Below are 15105 nucleotides of genomic sequence, written 5' to 3' on the forward strand. Positions count from 1 at the left end.
CCGGTCTTCCCCAGCAGCCAGCCTAGAAGCGGCTCAGAGCTCAAGATCGCCGCGAGGCGGGGAAGCGCCGTGTAGACGGACGGGGCCGCGGGCGGCGGACAGCCGCTGCCCTCGCGAGCCCGCGAGCCCGAGCCGAAGCGCGAGCCCGAAGCCGACTCCGAGCCCGATCCGCCCCGGCCGCGGAGCCGACCGTCGCGGGAGGCGAGGCAGCGCCCGCCCGCCCGCCTTTGCGCCCCGGACGGGGCCCGCCCGGGGAAAAAAACGCTGGAGGCGGGCGCGAGCTCGTCGCTCTGCTCCCTCCCTCCCTCCCTCCCTCCCGCGCGATCTAGCTGCCCGCCGGCCGGGACACGGGCTCGGCGGGAGCCTGACGACCGGCCGGCTTGAAGCTCCGTGCCCGGAATAATGCGTACCCCTCTCGCCTACGTGTGGCGCCGGCTTCCCGCCGAGCAGAGCGGCCGGCGACGAGCTAGGAGGATTGCCCCTCTCGCCACGCCCCCCGCCCAACTGCTCGGCGGGGCTGCGGTGCGGCGGGCGGGGGGAAAAGGGGGGGGAGAGGAGCCGGCGCCGCGGGGAGGAGGGAGAAGTAGACCTGGTGGCTCCACGAGGAGGGAGGGGGCGGGGGGGGAGACAGCGGGGAGGAGGAGGGAGAAGTAGACCTGGTGGCTCCACGAGGAGGGAGGGGGCGGGGGGGGAGACAGCGGGGAGGAGGAGGGAGAAGTAGACCTGGTGGCTCCACGAGGAGGGGAGGGGGAAGGGGGAGGGAGACAGCGGGGAGGAGGAGGGAGAAGTAGACCTGGTGGCTCCACGAGGAGGGAGGGGGCGGGGGGAGAGAGGCTGCCAGGGTCCAGGCACTTTGCTGGTCATGCACGGAAAGTCCTGGTGGGCAAGGGGACACACAAAGGTGCGAGGTTAGGGGGTGGTGTCCTGGTTTCAGTTAGCACAGAATTAATTTTCTTCCTAGTAGCTGGTGGAATGCTGTGTTTTGGCTTAGGATGAGAAGAGTGCTGATAACACCCCGATGCTTTAATTGTTGCAGAGCAGTGCTTATACTAAGCCAAGGACATCTCAGCCTTTTGCTCTGTCCTGCCAACGGGCAGGCTGGGGGTGCAGTAAGAGCTGGGAGGGGACAGACCCAGGACAGGTGACCCAAACTAGCCAAAGGGGTATTCCATACCATCTGACGTCATGCTAAACAATATATAGGGGTGGCTAGCTGGGGGGAGGGGGCCGGACTGCTCGGGGTTAGGCTGGGCATCGGTCAGCGGGTGGTGAGCAATTGCATTGTGCATCACTTGTTTGTACATACTATTACTTTCGTATTATCACCATTGTATCATTATTATTATTATTGTTATTATTATTTTGTTATTATTATTTTCCTGTCTTATTAAACTGTCTTTATCTCAACTCACGGGCTTCACTCCCCATTTCTCTCCCCCGTCCCAGAGAGGGAGGGGGGAGGGTGAGCGAACGGCTGCGTGGTGTTTAGCTGCCGGCCGGGTTAAACCACGACAGGTGGGCAGAGAGAAGGGGCTTTTGTTGTGTCCACCTGACAATGATCATAGAATCATAGAATCATAGAATATCCTGAGTTGGAAGGGACCCTTAAGGATCATCAAGTCCAACTCTTGACAGCACACAGGTCTACCCAAGTTCAGACCATGTGACTAAGTGCACAGTCCAATCTCTTAAATTCAGTCAGGCTCGGTGCAGTGACCACTTCCCTGGGGAGCCTGTTCCAGTGTGCAACCACTCTCTCTGTGAAGAACTCCTTCCTGATGTCCAGCCTAAACTTCCCCTGCCTCAGCTTAACTCCATTCCCGCGGGTCCTGTCGCTGGTGTTAATGGAGAAAAGGTCTCCTGCCTCTCGACACCCCCTTACGAGGAAGTTGTAGACTGCGATGAGGTCTCCCCTCAGCCTCCTCTTCTCCAGGCTGAACAGGCCCAGTGCCCTCAGCCGTTCCTCGTACGTCTTCCCCTCCAGGCCTTTCACCATCTTCGTAGCCCTCCTCTGGACACTCTCCAACAGTTTCATGTCCTTTTTATACTGTGGTGCCCAGAACTGCACACAGTACTCGAGGTGAGGCCGCACCAGCGCAGAGTAGAGCGGGACAATCACCTCCCTTGACCTACTAGCGATGCCGTGCTTGATGCACCCCAGGACACGGTTGGCCCTCCTGGCTGCCAGGGCACACTGCCGGCTCATATTCAACTTGTTGTCTACCACGACCCCCAGATCCCTCTCTTCTAGGCTGCTCTCCAGCGTCTCATCGCCCAGTCTGTACGTGCAGCCAGGGTTTCCCCGTCCCAGGTGCAGGACCCGGCACTTGCTCTTATTGAACTTCATGCGGTTGGCGATCGCCCAGCTCTCCTACCTATCCAGATCCCTCTGCAAGGCCTTTCCTCCCTCATTCGAGTCCACAACTCCTCCAAGTTTGGTGTCATCAGCAAACTTGCTCAAAATGCCTTCTATTCCTACATCCAGATCGTTTATAAAAATATTGAAAAGTACCAGCCCTAAAATGGAGCCTTGAGGGACCCCACTGGTGACCGCCCGCCAGCCTGACGCAGCCCCATTCACCATAACCCTTTGGGCCCTGCCCGTTAGCCAATTGCTCACCCATCGTATGATGTTTTTATTTAGCTGTATGCTGGACATTTTGTCCAGTAGGATCCTATGGGAAACCGTGTCAAAAGCCTTGCTGAAGTCCAAAAAAATCACATCAGCTGGTTTCCCTTGGTCTACCATACGGGTGATCTTATCCTAAAAGGAAATCAGGTTAGTTAGGCAGGACCTACCCTTCACAAACCCATGCTGGCTGGGGCCAATGACTGCTTTGTCCCCCAGGTGCGCCTCAATACGTTCGAGAACCATCTTCTCCATGATTTTACCAGGCACTGATGTGAGACTGACAGGCCTGTAATTGCTAGGGTCTTCTTTCTGACCCTTCTTGAAAATCGGCACAACATTTGCCAGCTTCCAGTCTACCGGGACCTCTCCAGACTCCCAGGATCGTTGAAAAATAATTGAGAGAGGTTCCGCGATGACGTCCGCCAGCTCCTTCAGCACCCGGGGATGAATCCCATCCGGACCCATGGACTTGTAGGGATCCAGGTGGAGTAGCAGATCCCGCACACGTTCAGGGTCGGTTGGGAGTTTGTCATCCCCACCGTCCCGGTCCTCCAGCTCGGGGCACCCTGGGTCCCGAAGCCCATCATCGGCATTGAAGACAGAGGCAAAGAAGGCGTTAAGCGTCTCTGCTTTGCCTATGTCATCGTCTGTGAGAAGACCTTCCCTGTCAAGGAGCGGCCCTATGTATTCTTTAAATTAAATTTATGTATTCAATACATGTTTAATTTAATTTGTTGCAGAGCAGTGCTTATACCAAGCCAAGGACATCTCAGCCTTTTGCTCTGTCCTGCCAACAGGCAGGCTGGGGGTGCAGCAGGAGCTGGGAGGGGACAGACCCAGGACAGGTGACCCAAACTAGCCAAAGGGGTATTCCATACCATCTGACGTCATGCTAAACAATATATAGGGGTGGCTAACCGGGGGAGGGGGCCGGACTGCTCGGGGTTAGGCTGAGCATCGGTCAGCGGGTGGCGAGCAATTGCATTGTGCATCACTTGTTTGTACATATTATTAGTAGTAGTACTATTATCATCATTGTATTATTATTATTATTATTGTTATTATTGTTATAATTATTTTCCTGTCTTATTAAACTGTCTTTATCTCAACTCACGGGCTTCACTTTCCATTTCTCTCCCCCATCCTAGAGAGGGAGGGGGGAGGGTTAGCGAACGGCTGCGTGGTGTTTAGCTGCCGGCCGGGTTAAACCACGACACCTGGATACTAGGATTAAAATTCTCTATTGATCCCTAGGATTCTTGGCAGACCTTAAAATGACCTAAACCACAGAGCCTGCCCATACCCTAACCACGGAAGAACACCAAACATTCCCAATAAACCTCTGATTACTCTCTAACCCAGAAAAGTGAGCCCTAGTCCCTAAGGGAGTAGGGAGAGTTGAGCTCTGCCTGAGGATCTCCTGCCACAGCAGGAGCAATGTGACTGTGGCAGTGACTGTGAGGTCACTTCTGTCTCTGCACTTGATAGGGCAGCAGCAGGAACGTGTCACGCAAAGGGACTGGGAGGTCACTTGTGTCTGGAGGTGGCAGGTCAGCCTTGACTTCTCCCTGGGAGCTGCACTTTTGGGCTGACATCTGGCAGTGGTCCTGCTAGGCCAGCAGAAGGCACCTGCTTGGCATGCTGACTGGGGGATCCCCTCTGCCTACACACCCAGGAGGACCCAGGCAGAAAGAAGGCCCCCATATAGGTTGTCCTGTCCCTTCTGCTTGAGTCCATGACTGCACAGCAGGAGGCACAAGGCTTGGCTTTTTCTCTGGGTAAGCCCAGATATCTCGTGTACCTTGGTGACAGTCCTGTTGTCTCTATAGTCGCATCCCTGTGGCTGCAGGCAGCAGCAGGCACTGTACAGCCCTTTGTCACGGCTGCCTCCCTGCTAGCACCACAGTTACAAACTGGGTTTTATTTGGGACTTCCTGGAGTGAAGGACATAGACTTAAATTCCAAGGACAGTCTGTGAGGGACCAAGGGCCAGACCAAGAGCTTTATGGTAGCACCTGACAACAAATGGTCTTGGACTCATCTGCATGGCACTGCCCCCCTGCAGTGGGGCTCATGGCCACTGCCAGCCTGGAGAGGATTCTGGAGCTGCCAGGAGATGTCAGGGGATCTGCAGGGAGAACATGCAATGCTGAGTTGGTAGGGATTAGAACCTCATTAAATTAATGGCCATCCAAAGAAGAATTTCGTAAAGAAAAAGGGGAATCTGAGGAGTCCATGGGCTAAGGACAGCTCTGCCATGCCAGGAGTGGTGGTGATGTGCCAGCAGACAAAGACCTTTAAGAGTGTAGAGTAATTGAGGATAACCTTTTTGAGGCCTCATGGACCAGATCTGGTGCAGCACTCGCCTGCCCTTTGTGCCCTCAGAGACACCCCATGGCCCTGCCCAGCACTGCCCTGTGCTGCTGAGCCATCAGGGCAGACAGAAAGGGGCTCAGCAGCAGAGATCCCCAGGGAGTTGGGTCTGCTGTCCACCCTGAGCAGCACAGGCAGGGCGAAGACCCGTGGGGTCCCGGGTCACCACAGTCCCTGGCTCTCACAGCAGCACCGCCAGCTTGGGGCCCTGCAGGGAGCATGGGGAGGGAAGCAGCAATGGCTGGCCAGGCCAGCATGGACACATTACCCTGGGCCTTCTCTGGGAGCAGGGATGGCCCTGGGGAAGCGTAGGGCAGCATTGCTGGGCCTGCACTGATGAAGAAAGGGCAAAGGGAAAGCTCTTTGTGCAGGCCCCTTCTCAGGGCAGGCTGCACTGTGTCTGGGCCAGGCCTCTTGTGCTGGCCTGGGGAGCGGGGCTGGCCCTGCGGGGCACAGACACTGTGTGCTGGGGATCTCCCAGGCAAGAGAGCAGGGCTCCTGCAGCTTCACGGACCTCCATCTACTTGCACCATGGACACTTCCTTGCTCAACGCATCCAGCAGATAAACACCTATTGGCCACCTGCTTTCTCTTCGTCATGAAGAATTGGAGACAGAATTGCAAAAGTAAGTAAAACTCACAAATTGTGAGCCATAGAAGGCCCTGATGCTCTGCAAATATTGCTCAAAAACAGCGACCAGCACTGTGGGTTACCAGCACTTCTCTGGTCACATATCCGAAACACAGCACCTCAGGTGCTGCGCTGCAGAGGCTAACTCCGTCCCAGCAGGAGCCAGTACAGGACCCGTGATGGACAAGAAGGCTCCCTCTGCACTCTGGAAGGAGACAGGAAGGTGCTGATAAGCACCAGGACAACTGAGGAAGCCCAGAGGCCCTTCTGAAGGGTCACTGAGTGCCACCCGAGAGGCAGTGCTGGGCAGTGGGGAGGGCCAGGAGAAAGACTTGGGTTAAGGCTGTGAGAAACAGAGACACTCAGGGCTTTAGCAGCTGTCTGTGGATGGGACTGGGACAGGGCTGAAGGGCCCTGCGTGAAGCTGGGCTGATGGAGAAGTGCCCACCCTGCATGTGCGCCTCAGCCTGGGAGCAGGGGCCTGCCCGTGGTGCGGGATGCCTGGGCTGTGCTCAGCCATGCCCCAGGAGATGACCTTGCTCTCTTCCTCCCCACCACTCCCCACACGGGGCGGGCACTCAGGAAACATCCCTGAGCCTGGAGATGCACCAACCTGCTGCAGTGAGGTGCCACTACTGCAGGGGCAGAGGGGAGGCTTGGAGAGACCTGTGGGGCCTGTGGGCAAGAGTGGTGTGGCCTGGGGAAGTGAGTGGAAAAGTTACCCTTATCCTGGGTAACTTATCCTGGGAAAAGTTACCCTGGAGCCATAGGAGCCATTCTGGAAAGAAAACTTGTAGGCAGGAACCGCACTTTTGTGATGGTGCAGAGCTGCTGGGCACATTGTGCAGGGTGCTCTGATGGACTTTTTTGTCCTTTTCCATCGTGTCTTAAGTGCCACTTTTCTCAGGAATAGAGTACCCAACAGTGCTGTGACAGATACTCTGAGATCATGAAAGCCACCACAAAGATGCCCCTAAGAATATGACTGATATAGGGAGGTCAGGAGAAGCCCTGGTCAGGAGAAATGTGAGATTTGGAGGAGGGAATAGGGATTATCCAGCAGAAACTAAAGATTTTGTAAAAGGTATGTTGGTTCAGGCTATGCAGAAGCTGCTGTAAACGTGACTTAAAACACTTATATGAGGCTATTCCCCAGCTTCAAAGAGCAAACTTAATTCCTAAATTTAAATGTTACTCCACACCCAAACAGGAATCAACTACTTTTATGCCCGACATCTAAGTGTGCACTGAAGCCAAAACTCAGTCCATAGCCTCTTTCCCTTATCCTTACTCTCTTGCTTACCTTGATCCCTACCCTTAACGCTAGATTTAAATGCTCTATTTAGGCCTAGAATTATTGGAAAAACTAAACAAACCCTAAATCACAAAGCTTGTCCGCACTTTAACCACAGACCTGATAAGCAAAGCAGAACACCAATCCCTCCCAATAAATCTTTCTTTAAATTCAAACCCAGAAAGGTGAGCCCTAGTCCCCTGACGCATGAGCACCTAACAGCTGATTCCCCTGTTCCTGTGCATTGACTTCTTCACCTTCAACCCCTCTCTTAACCTTTACCTTTAGGTACCATACTGGGTCTGGCCCTTAGTGCAGGCCAAGAACTGTGAGGTTACTCTGCAGTCACATGGCATGCAAAGATGAATGTGAGGGGTCATGGGTCTGATCAGCTTGTGGGCCACAAGGAGGAGATGGGTGGTATTGCCCCTAGGAGCTCAGCTCTGCCTCAGGATCTCCTGCCCCAGCATGAAGAATGTGACTGTGGCAGTGACTGTGAGGTCACTTCTGTCTCTGCACTTGATAGGGCAGCAGCAGGAACATGTCACAGAAAGGGACTGTGAAGTCAATTCAGTCTGGAGGTGGCAGGTCACCATTGACTTCTTCCTGGGATCTGCACTTTTGGGCTAACATGTGGCAGTGGCCCTGCTAGGCCAGCAGAAGGCACCTGCTTGGCATGCTGACTGGGGGATCCCCTCTGCCTCCAGACCCAGGAGGACCCAGACAGAAAGAAGGCCCCAAGATGGGTTGTCCTGTCCCTTCTGCTTGAGTCCATGACTGCACAGCAGCAGCAGGCACAAGGCTTGGCTGTGTCTAGCCAAGAAGCTGCAAGGCCAGCAGCAGGACCGTGTCTTGGAAGCTGCTGCTGAGGTGGCTTGTGTCTGATCACACCTGGGCTTTGTCTTTCAAAGAGTATCTGGTGAGAGTTGGCGAGACATGGGTGAAACAAAGCATGAGAGCAAGTGTCGTGGTTTAACCCGGCCGGCAGCTAAACACCACGCAGCCGTTCGCTCACCCTCCCCCCTCCCTCTCTGGGACGGGGGAGAGAAATGGAAAGTGAAGCCCGTGAGTTGAGATAAAGACAGTTTAATAAGACAGGAAAATAATTATAACAATAATAACAATAATAACAATAATAATAATAATGATACAATAGTGATAATATGAAAGTAATAATAATATGTACAAACAAGTGATGCACGATGCAATTGATCACCACTCGCTGACCGATGCCCAGCCTAACCCCGAGCAGTCCGGACCCCTCCCCCGAGCTAGCCACCCCTATATATTGTTTAGCATGACGTCAGATGGTATGGAATACCCCTTTGGCTAGTTTGGGTCACCTGTCCGGGGTCTGTCCCCTCCCAGCTCTTACTGCACCCCCAGCCTGCCCGTTGGCAGGACAGAGCAAAAGGCTGAGATGTCCTTGGCTTAGTATAAGCACTGCTCTGCAACAATTAAAGCATCGGGGTGTTATCAGCACTCTTCTCATCCTAAGCCAAAACACAGCATTCCACCAGCTACTAGGAAGAAAATTAATTCTGTTCTAACTGAAACCAGGACATCTATCCACCCCTTATTCCATACCATTTATGTCATGCTCAGGTTACACTCTTTTCCATACATTCTAATTAGTCACCTATAGTAATCATGGTAGTGATAACATACAGTATAATATACTAATTAACATGGTACAATTCAGTTCATGGGCTATTCTCACCCAGTATTAAATCTCCTTGAGGTACACACTGGACCTCTCCGTTCTTTTGCATCACCCACCAAGTGTATCCAGGTCCCTGAGCGAAAACAATTCCACGAATGGGTTTGCCTTTTCCTGAGGCAGGAGTAGCCCAGACTGTTTTACCCAGCATATTTCTTACATGCACTACAGGAACTTTATCCCCATCTACAGTACGTAACAGGTTGGATTGGGCAGGTCCAGCTCGGTTGGTAGATCCCCTAGTATTGACTAACCAGGTGGCCTTTGCCAAATGCGTATCCCAGTTTTTGAACGTCCCAGCGCCCATTGCTTTCAATGTAGTCTTTAACAGGCCATTGTATCGTTCAACTTTCCCGGAGGCTGGTGCATGATAGGGGATGTGTTACACCCATTCAATACCATGTTCTTTGGCCCAAGTGTCTATAAGGTTGTTTCGGAAGTGAGTCCCATTGTCTGACTCTATTCTTTCTGGGGTGCCATGTCGCCATAGGACTTGCTTTTCAAGGCCCAGGATGGTGTTCCGGGCGGTGGCATGAGGCACAGGATATGTTTCCAGCCATCCGGTGGTTGCTTCCACCATTGTAAGTACGTGGCGCTTGCCATTGCGAGTTTGAGGGAGTGTGATGTAATCAATCTGCCAGGCCTCTCCATATTTATATTTCAGCCATCGTCCTCCATACCAAAGAGGCTTTGACCGTTTGGCTTGCTTGATTGCAGCACATGTTTCACAGTCATGAATAACCTGTGCTATAGCGTCCATGGTCAGGTCCACCCCTCGATCACAAGCCCATCTGTATGTTACATCTCTACCTTGATGGCCTGAGGTGTCATGGGCCCATCGGGCTATAAATAATTCACCTTTATGCTGCCAATCCAGGTCCACCTGAGCTACTTCAATCTTAGCAGCCTGATCCACCTGCTGGTTGTTTTGATGTTCTTCAGTAGCCCGATTCTTGGGCACATGAACATCTACGTGGCATACCTTGACAGCTAGGTTCTCTACCCGAGCAGCAATATCTTGCCACAATGCAGCAGCCCAGATGGGTTTGCCCCTGCACTGCCAGTTGTTTTGCTTCCATTGCTGTAACCATCCCCACAGGGCATTTGCTACCATCCATGAATCAGTGTAGAGATAGAGAACTGGCCATTTTTCTCGTTCAGCAATGTCTAAAGCCAGCTGAATGGCCTTCACTTCTGCAAACTGACTCGATTCACCTTCTCCCTCAGCAGCTTCTGCAACTCGTTGCGTAGGACTCCATACAGCAGCCTTCCATCTCCGATGCTTCCCCACAATATGACAGGACCCATCAGTGAACAGGGCATATTTCTTTTCATTCTCTGGTAACTGGTTGTACAGTGGGGCTTCTTCAGCATGACCCACCTCCTCCTCTGATGATATCCCAAAGTATTTGCCTTCTGGCCAGTCCATGATCACTTCCAATATTCCTGGGCGACTGGGGTTTCCTATTCGAGCCCACTGAGCAATCAGTGCAACCCACTTGCTCCATGTAGCATCAGTTGCATGATGTGTAGAGCAGACCCTTCCTTTGAACATCCAGCCTAGTACCGGCAATCAGGGTGCTAGGAGGAGCTGCGCTTCAGTACTGACCACCTCCGAAGCAGATCGAACTCCTTCATATGCTGCCAATATCTCCTTTTCAGTTGGAGTATAGCGGGCCTCAGATCCTCTGTATCCCCGACTCCAAAACCCCAGGGGCCGACCTCGAGTCTCCCCAGGTTCTTTCTGCCAGAGGCTCCAGGTGGGGCCGTTCTCCCCGGCTGCAGTGTAGAGCACATTCTTTACATCTAGTCCTGTTTAAACTGGCCCAAGGGCTACTGCATGGACTATTTCCTGCTTGATTTGTTCAAAAGCTTGTCGTTGTTCAGGGCCCCATTCAAACTCATTCTTCTTACGGGTTACTTGGTAGAGCGGGTTTACAATCAGACTGTAATTTGGGATGTGCATTCTCCAAAACCCCACCTAGGAAAGTCTGTGTTTCTTTTTTGCTAGTTGGTGGAGACATAGCTGTTATTTTGTTGATCACATCCATTGGGATTTGACGACGTCCATCTTGCCATTTTATTCCTAAAAACTGGATCTCTCATGCAGGTCCTTTGACTTCATTTTGTTTTATGGTAAAACCGGATTTCAGAAGGATTTGGACTATTTTCTTCCCTTTCTTGAAAACTTCCTCTGCTGTGTCACCCCACACAATAACATCATCGATGTACTGCAGGTGTTCAGGAGCTTCCCCCTGCTCTAGCGCAGACTGGATCAGTCCATGGCAAATGGTAGGGCTGTGTTTCCACCCCTGGGGCAGCCGATTCCAAGTATATTGGACTCCCCTCCAAGTGAAGGCAAATTGTGGCCTACACTCTGCTGCTAGAGGGATGGAGAAAAATGCATTAGCGATATCAATTGTGACGTACCACTTGGCTGCCTTCGACTCAAGTTCGTACTGAAGTTCCAGCATGTCCGGCACTGCAGCACTCAGTGGTGGCGTCACTTCGTTCAGGCCGCGATAGTCCACTGTTAGTCTCCACTCGCCATTAGACTTTCGCACTGGCCATATGGGACTATTGAAAGGTGAATGAGTCTTGCTGATCACTCCTTGGCTCTCCAATTGACGAATTAGCTTATGGATGGGGATCAGGGAGTCTCGGTTAGTGCGATATTGCCGACGGTGCACAGTTGTGGTAGCGATTGGCACTTGCTGTTCTTCGACCCTCAGCAACCCCACAACAGAGGGGTCCTCTGAGAGACCAGGCAAGGTAGATAATTGTTTAATGCCCTCTGTCTCTAAGGCAGCTATACCAAAAGCCCACCGGAACCCTTTTGGGTCCTTGCAATATCCTCTTCTAAGATAGTCTATGCCAAGGATACATGGAGCATCCGGGCCAGTCACAATGCGGTGCTTTTCCCACTCATTCCCAGTCAGACTCACTTCAGCCTCCAATACAGTCAACTGCTGAGATCCTCCTGTCACTCCACAAATATAGATGGGCTCTGGTCCTTTATAGCTCGATGGCATTATAGTACATTGTGCACTGGTGTCTACTAAAGCCTTATACTTCTGTGCGCGTGATGTGCCAGGCCATCGAATCCACACAGTCCAATAAACTCGATTGTCCCTTTCCTCCCCCTGGCTGGAGGCAGGGCCCCCCTAATCCTGGTCAGAATCTTCTTCGTTTCTGTGTTTGAAAGACTGTCTGCTGGAAGTTGGAGCAGCAAACTTTTCGGAGAATCCCTTTTTCCTGATTGTTTTCTTTTGCAACTCACGTACCCGTGCCTCTAGGGTCGCGGTAGATTTTCCATCCCATTTTCTCATGTCCTCTCCATGGTCTCGTAAGTAAAACCACAGGGTGGCACGGGGTGAGTACCCACCATATCGTCTTCCTTGTGTGGGTGAACGCCTACCCCTGACAGCTGAGACACTGCTTTGTACAGGTGCGGAGGAGAATAATCTCTCTTCAAGTTGGTGAAACTTTTCAGAAAGTGTTTTCTCCCAGGTGTTCTCTTTTGGTCGGTGGACACTGGTTGGTTCAGGTGGGGAGGACAATAGATTCTCTTCAAGTTGGTGAACCTTTTCAGAAAGTTTCTCCACAGCTGAGACGCAGGCCTGTAAGGAAGAGGAAAGACTTTCTTCGTACTGCCGGAGTTGTTTAGCCGCTTCATCCACTGTGGGTTCCTCATCATCTTTCCAGGCCATTATTGCCAATGAGCTGGCATATGATGATGGTGCACTCCGTACAAACTTCCGCCACATGGGTCGTGTACACTTGACTTCATCTGGATCTTTGGATGTTTGTCTGAGGTCTGGATCCTCATAAATCACTTCCCGTACGGCTAATTCCCTCAGGTACTGGATTCCCTTCTCCATAGTGGTCCACTTGCCTGGTAGACATAAAAGTTCTTCCTTGAAGGGATACCTTTCCCTCACAGCTGAGAGGAGACGCCTCCAGAGGCTGGTGGATTGTGCTCCATCTGCAATTGCTTTGTCAATGCCGGCGTCTCGAGCAAGGGATCCCAGCCGCTTGGCTTCCCTGCCGTCTAATTCCACACAATTGGCTCCAGAGTCCCAGCACCGGAGCAGCCAGGTGACAAGCTGCTCACCTATACAGCGACCAAAATCCTTTCGCACATCTCGTAGCTCGCGCTCGTTTAGGCTTCGGGTAGTTACTGTTGATTTTTCAACATCCTCATCTTCCTCCTCCTGAATCCTTGATGGCCCAGCGTCGTCGTCATCTTCGTCATCTCTATACCTAGTTTTGGCAGAAGCCTTACCTGGGTTGGCAGAAGACTCTCTGCGTTCTAAACGACCTGAATCTCTATACCATTTTTTCACCTTCTCTACAGGGGCAGCTTGCACTGCTACTGCTCGTTTCTCTGACTTTGTTACAGAGTCTGCTACAGGGGTTGGAATACCCTCTGCAGGGGCAGCTTGCACTGCTACTGCTCGTTTCTCTGACCCCGTTACAGGGATTGGAATACCCTCTGCAGGGTCAACTTGCACTGCTACAGCTCGTTTCTCTGACCCCGTTACAGGGATTGGAATACCCTCTGCAGGGTCAACTTGCACTGCTACAGCTCGTTTCTCTGACACGGCCACAGGAGCTGGAGCGGCTGCAGGAGCTGGAGCAGTTGCAGGAACTGGAGCTGGAGCGGCTACAGGAGCTGGAGCTGGAGCTGGAGCAGTTGCAGGAGCTGGGACTGGAGCAGCAGTAGGAGCTGGAGCTGGAGCGGCTTCAGGAGCTGGAGCTGGAGCGGCTTCAGGAGCTGGGGCTGGAGCGGCTGCAGGAACTGGAGCTGGAGCGGCTGCAGGAGCTGGGACTGGAGCGGCTGCAGGAGCTGGGACTGAAGCGGCTGCAGGAGCTGGAGCTGGAGCGGCTGCAGGAGCTGGGACTGGAGCGGCTGCAGGAGCTGGGACTGGAGCGGCTGCAGGAGCTGGAGCTGGAGCGGCTGCAGGAGCTGGGACTGGAGCGGCTGCAGGAGCTGGGACTGGAGCGGCTGCAGAATCCACCGTAGGGGTCACAGTGGCCGTTGGATCTGTCACAGGGCTTGGAGTGGCCGCAGGGTCTGTCACTAAGTTGATAGCAGTATCAATGGCAGCTCGATAGGCATGAGCCAGGCCCCAGCACGTTACAATGATTTGTGTTACTTTGGAACTGCCAGAATCATGACACCTTTTTTTCAAGCATTCTGCCAGTTTTTGAGGATTTTGCCATTGTTCAGGGGTGAATTTCCAACACACTGGGGGTGCCAACTGCTCTAGATGCCTGCCCATATCCACCCATACTCCCTGCCACCCACAACTATCCTGCCTCCGGGCAGATATCCGGATGAGCTTCCCAAGTAGTTGTTTAACTTTAAGCAGAACCTGAAGTGCATTCATGAGGCAGAACAACAAGACTATGGTACTCTGAGTATTCCAGAAATATTCAATATCTTGGAGAGCTATTGTGACAAGCTCAGGGGATAAGAGGGTGGTGAAGGAGGAAGGCAGAGTGATCCAGGAGGATACAGGGGTGGTGAAGGAGAAAGGGAGAGTAAGCAAGTAAGGAAAAATATCCTCCCCTTTCCCCTCCACAGATTGACTCCCTAATGAAAAAAAACAATAGGTATAATTGCTAATAGTTCCCAAGATACAGTTTCCAAAGTACAGAGTCGACGATGTTACTGAATACAAATAACAAGTTAGAGTCATGACCACATATTTCATCGTCTCATAAGCCATTGCTACAACACACAGTACCATAATGATCTGAAACCAGGGTCCGGAGAGGATAAACAACACGACAGAGAGCAAATACGGAAAATAATGTACTATAATACTCAATTTGGAAAACAGGCGCAGCAGAGTTGAGATTAAAGCAATCAGCATTATGACAAGTGACTATTAAGCAGGTCTAATCCTTACACCAATTTTAGTTTAACACACTCTGGTCAGATCTGCCGTTATCTCAACCTTTCGTGCCCCACGTTGGGCGCCAAAAAGACTGTCGTGGTTTAACCCGGCCGGCAGCTAAACACCACGCAGCCGTTCACTCACCCTCCCCCCTCCCTCTCTGGGACGGGGGAGAGAAATGGAAAGTGAAGCCCGTGAGTTGAGATAAAGACAGTTTAATAAGACAGGAAAATAATAATAACAAAATAATAATAACAATAATAACAATAATAATAATATGGTGATAATAGGGAAATAATAATAATATGTACAAACCAGTGATGCACAATGCAATTGCTCACCACCCGCTGACCGATGCCCAGCCTAACCCCGAGCAGTCCGGCCCCCTTCCCCCGGCTAGCCACCCCTATATATTGTTTAGCATGACGTCAGATGGGATGGAATACCCCTTTGGCTAGTTTGGGTCACCTGTCCTGGGTCTGTCCCCTCCCAGCTCTTACTGCACCCCCAGCCTGTCCGTTGGCAGGACAGAGCAAAAGGCTGAGATGT

The sequence above is a fragment of the Anas platyrhynchos genome, chromosome 31 (assembly GCF_047663525.1).
Source record: "Anas platyrhynchos isolate ZD024472 breed Pekin duck chromosome 31, IASCAAS_PekinDuck_T2T, whole genome shotgun sequence".
Taxonomy (NCBI): domain Eukaryota; kingdom Metazoa; phylum Chordata; class Aves; order Anseriformes; family Anatidae; genus Anas; species Anas platyrhynchos.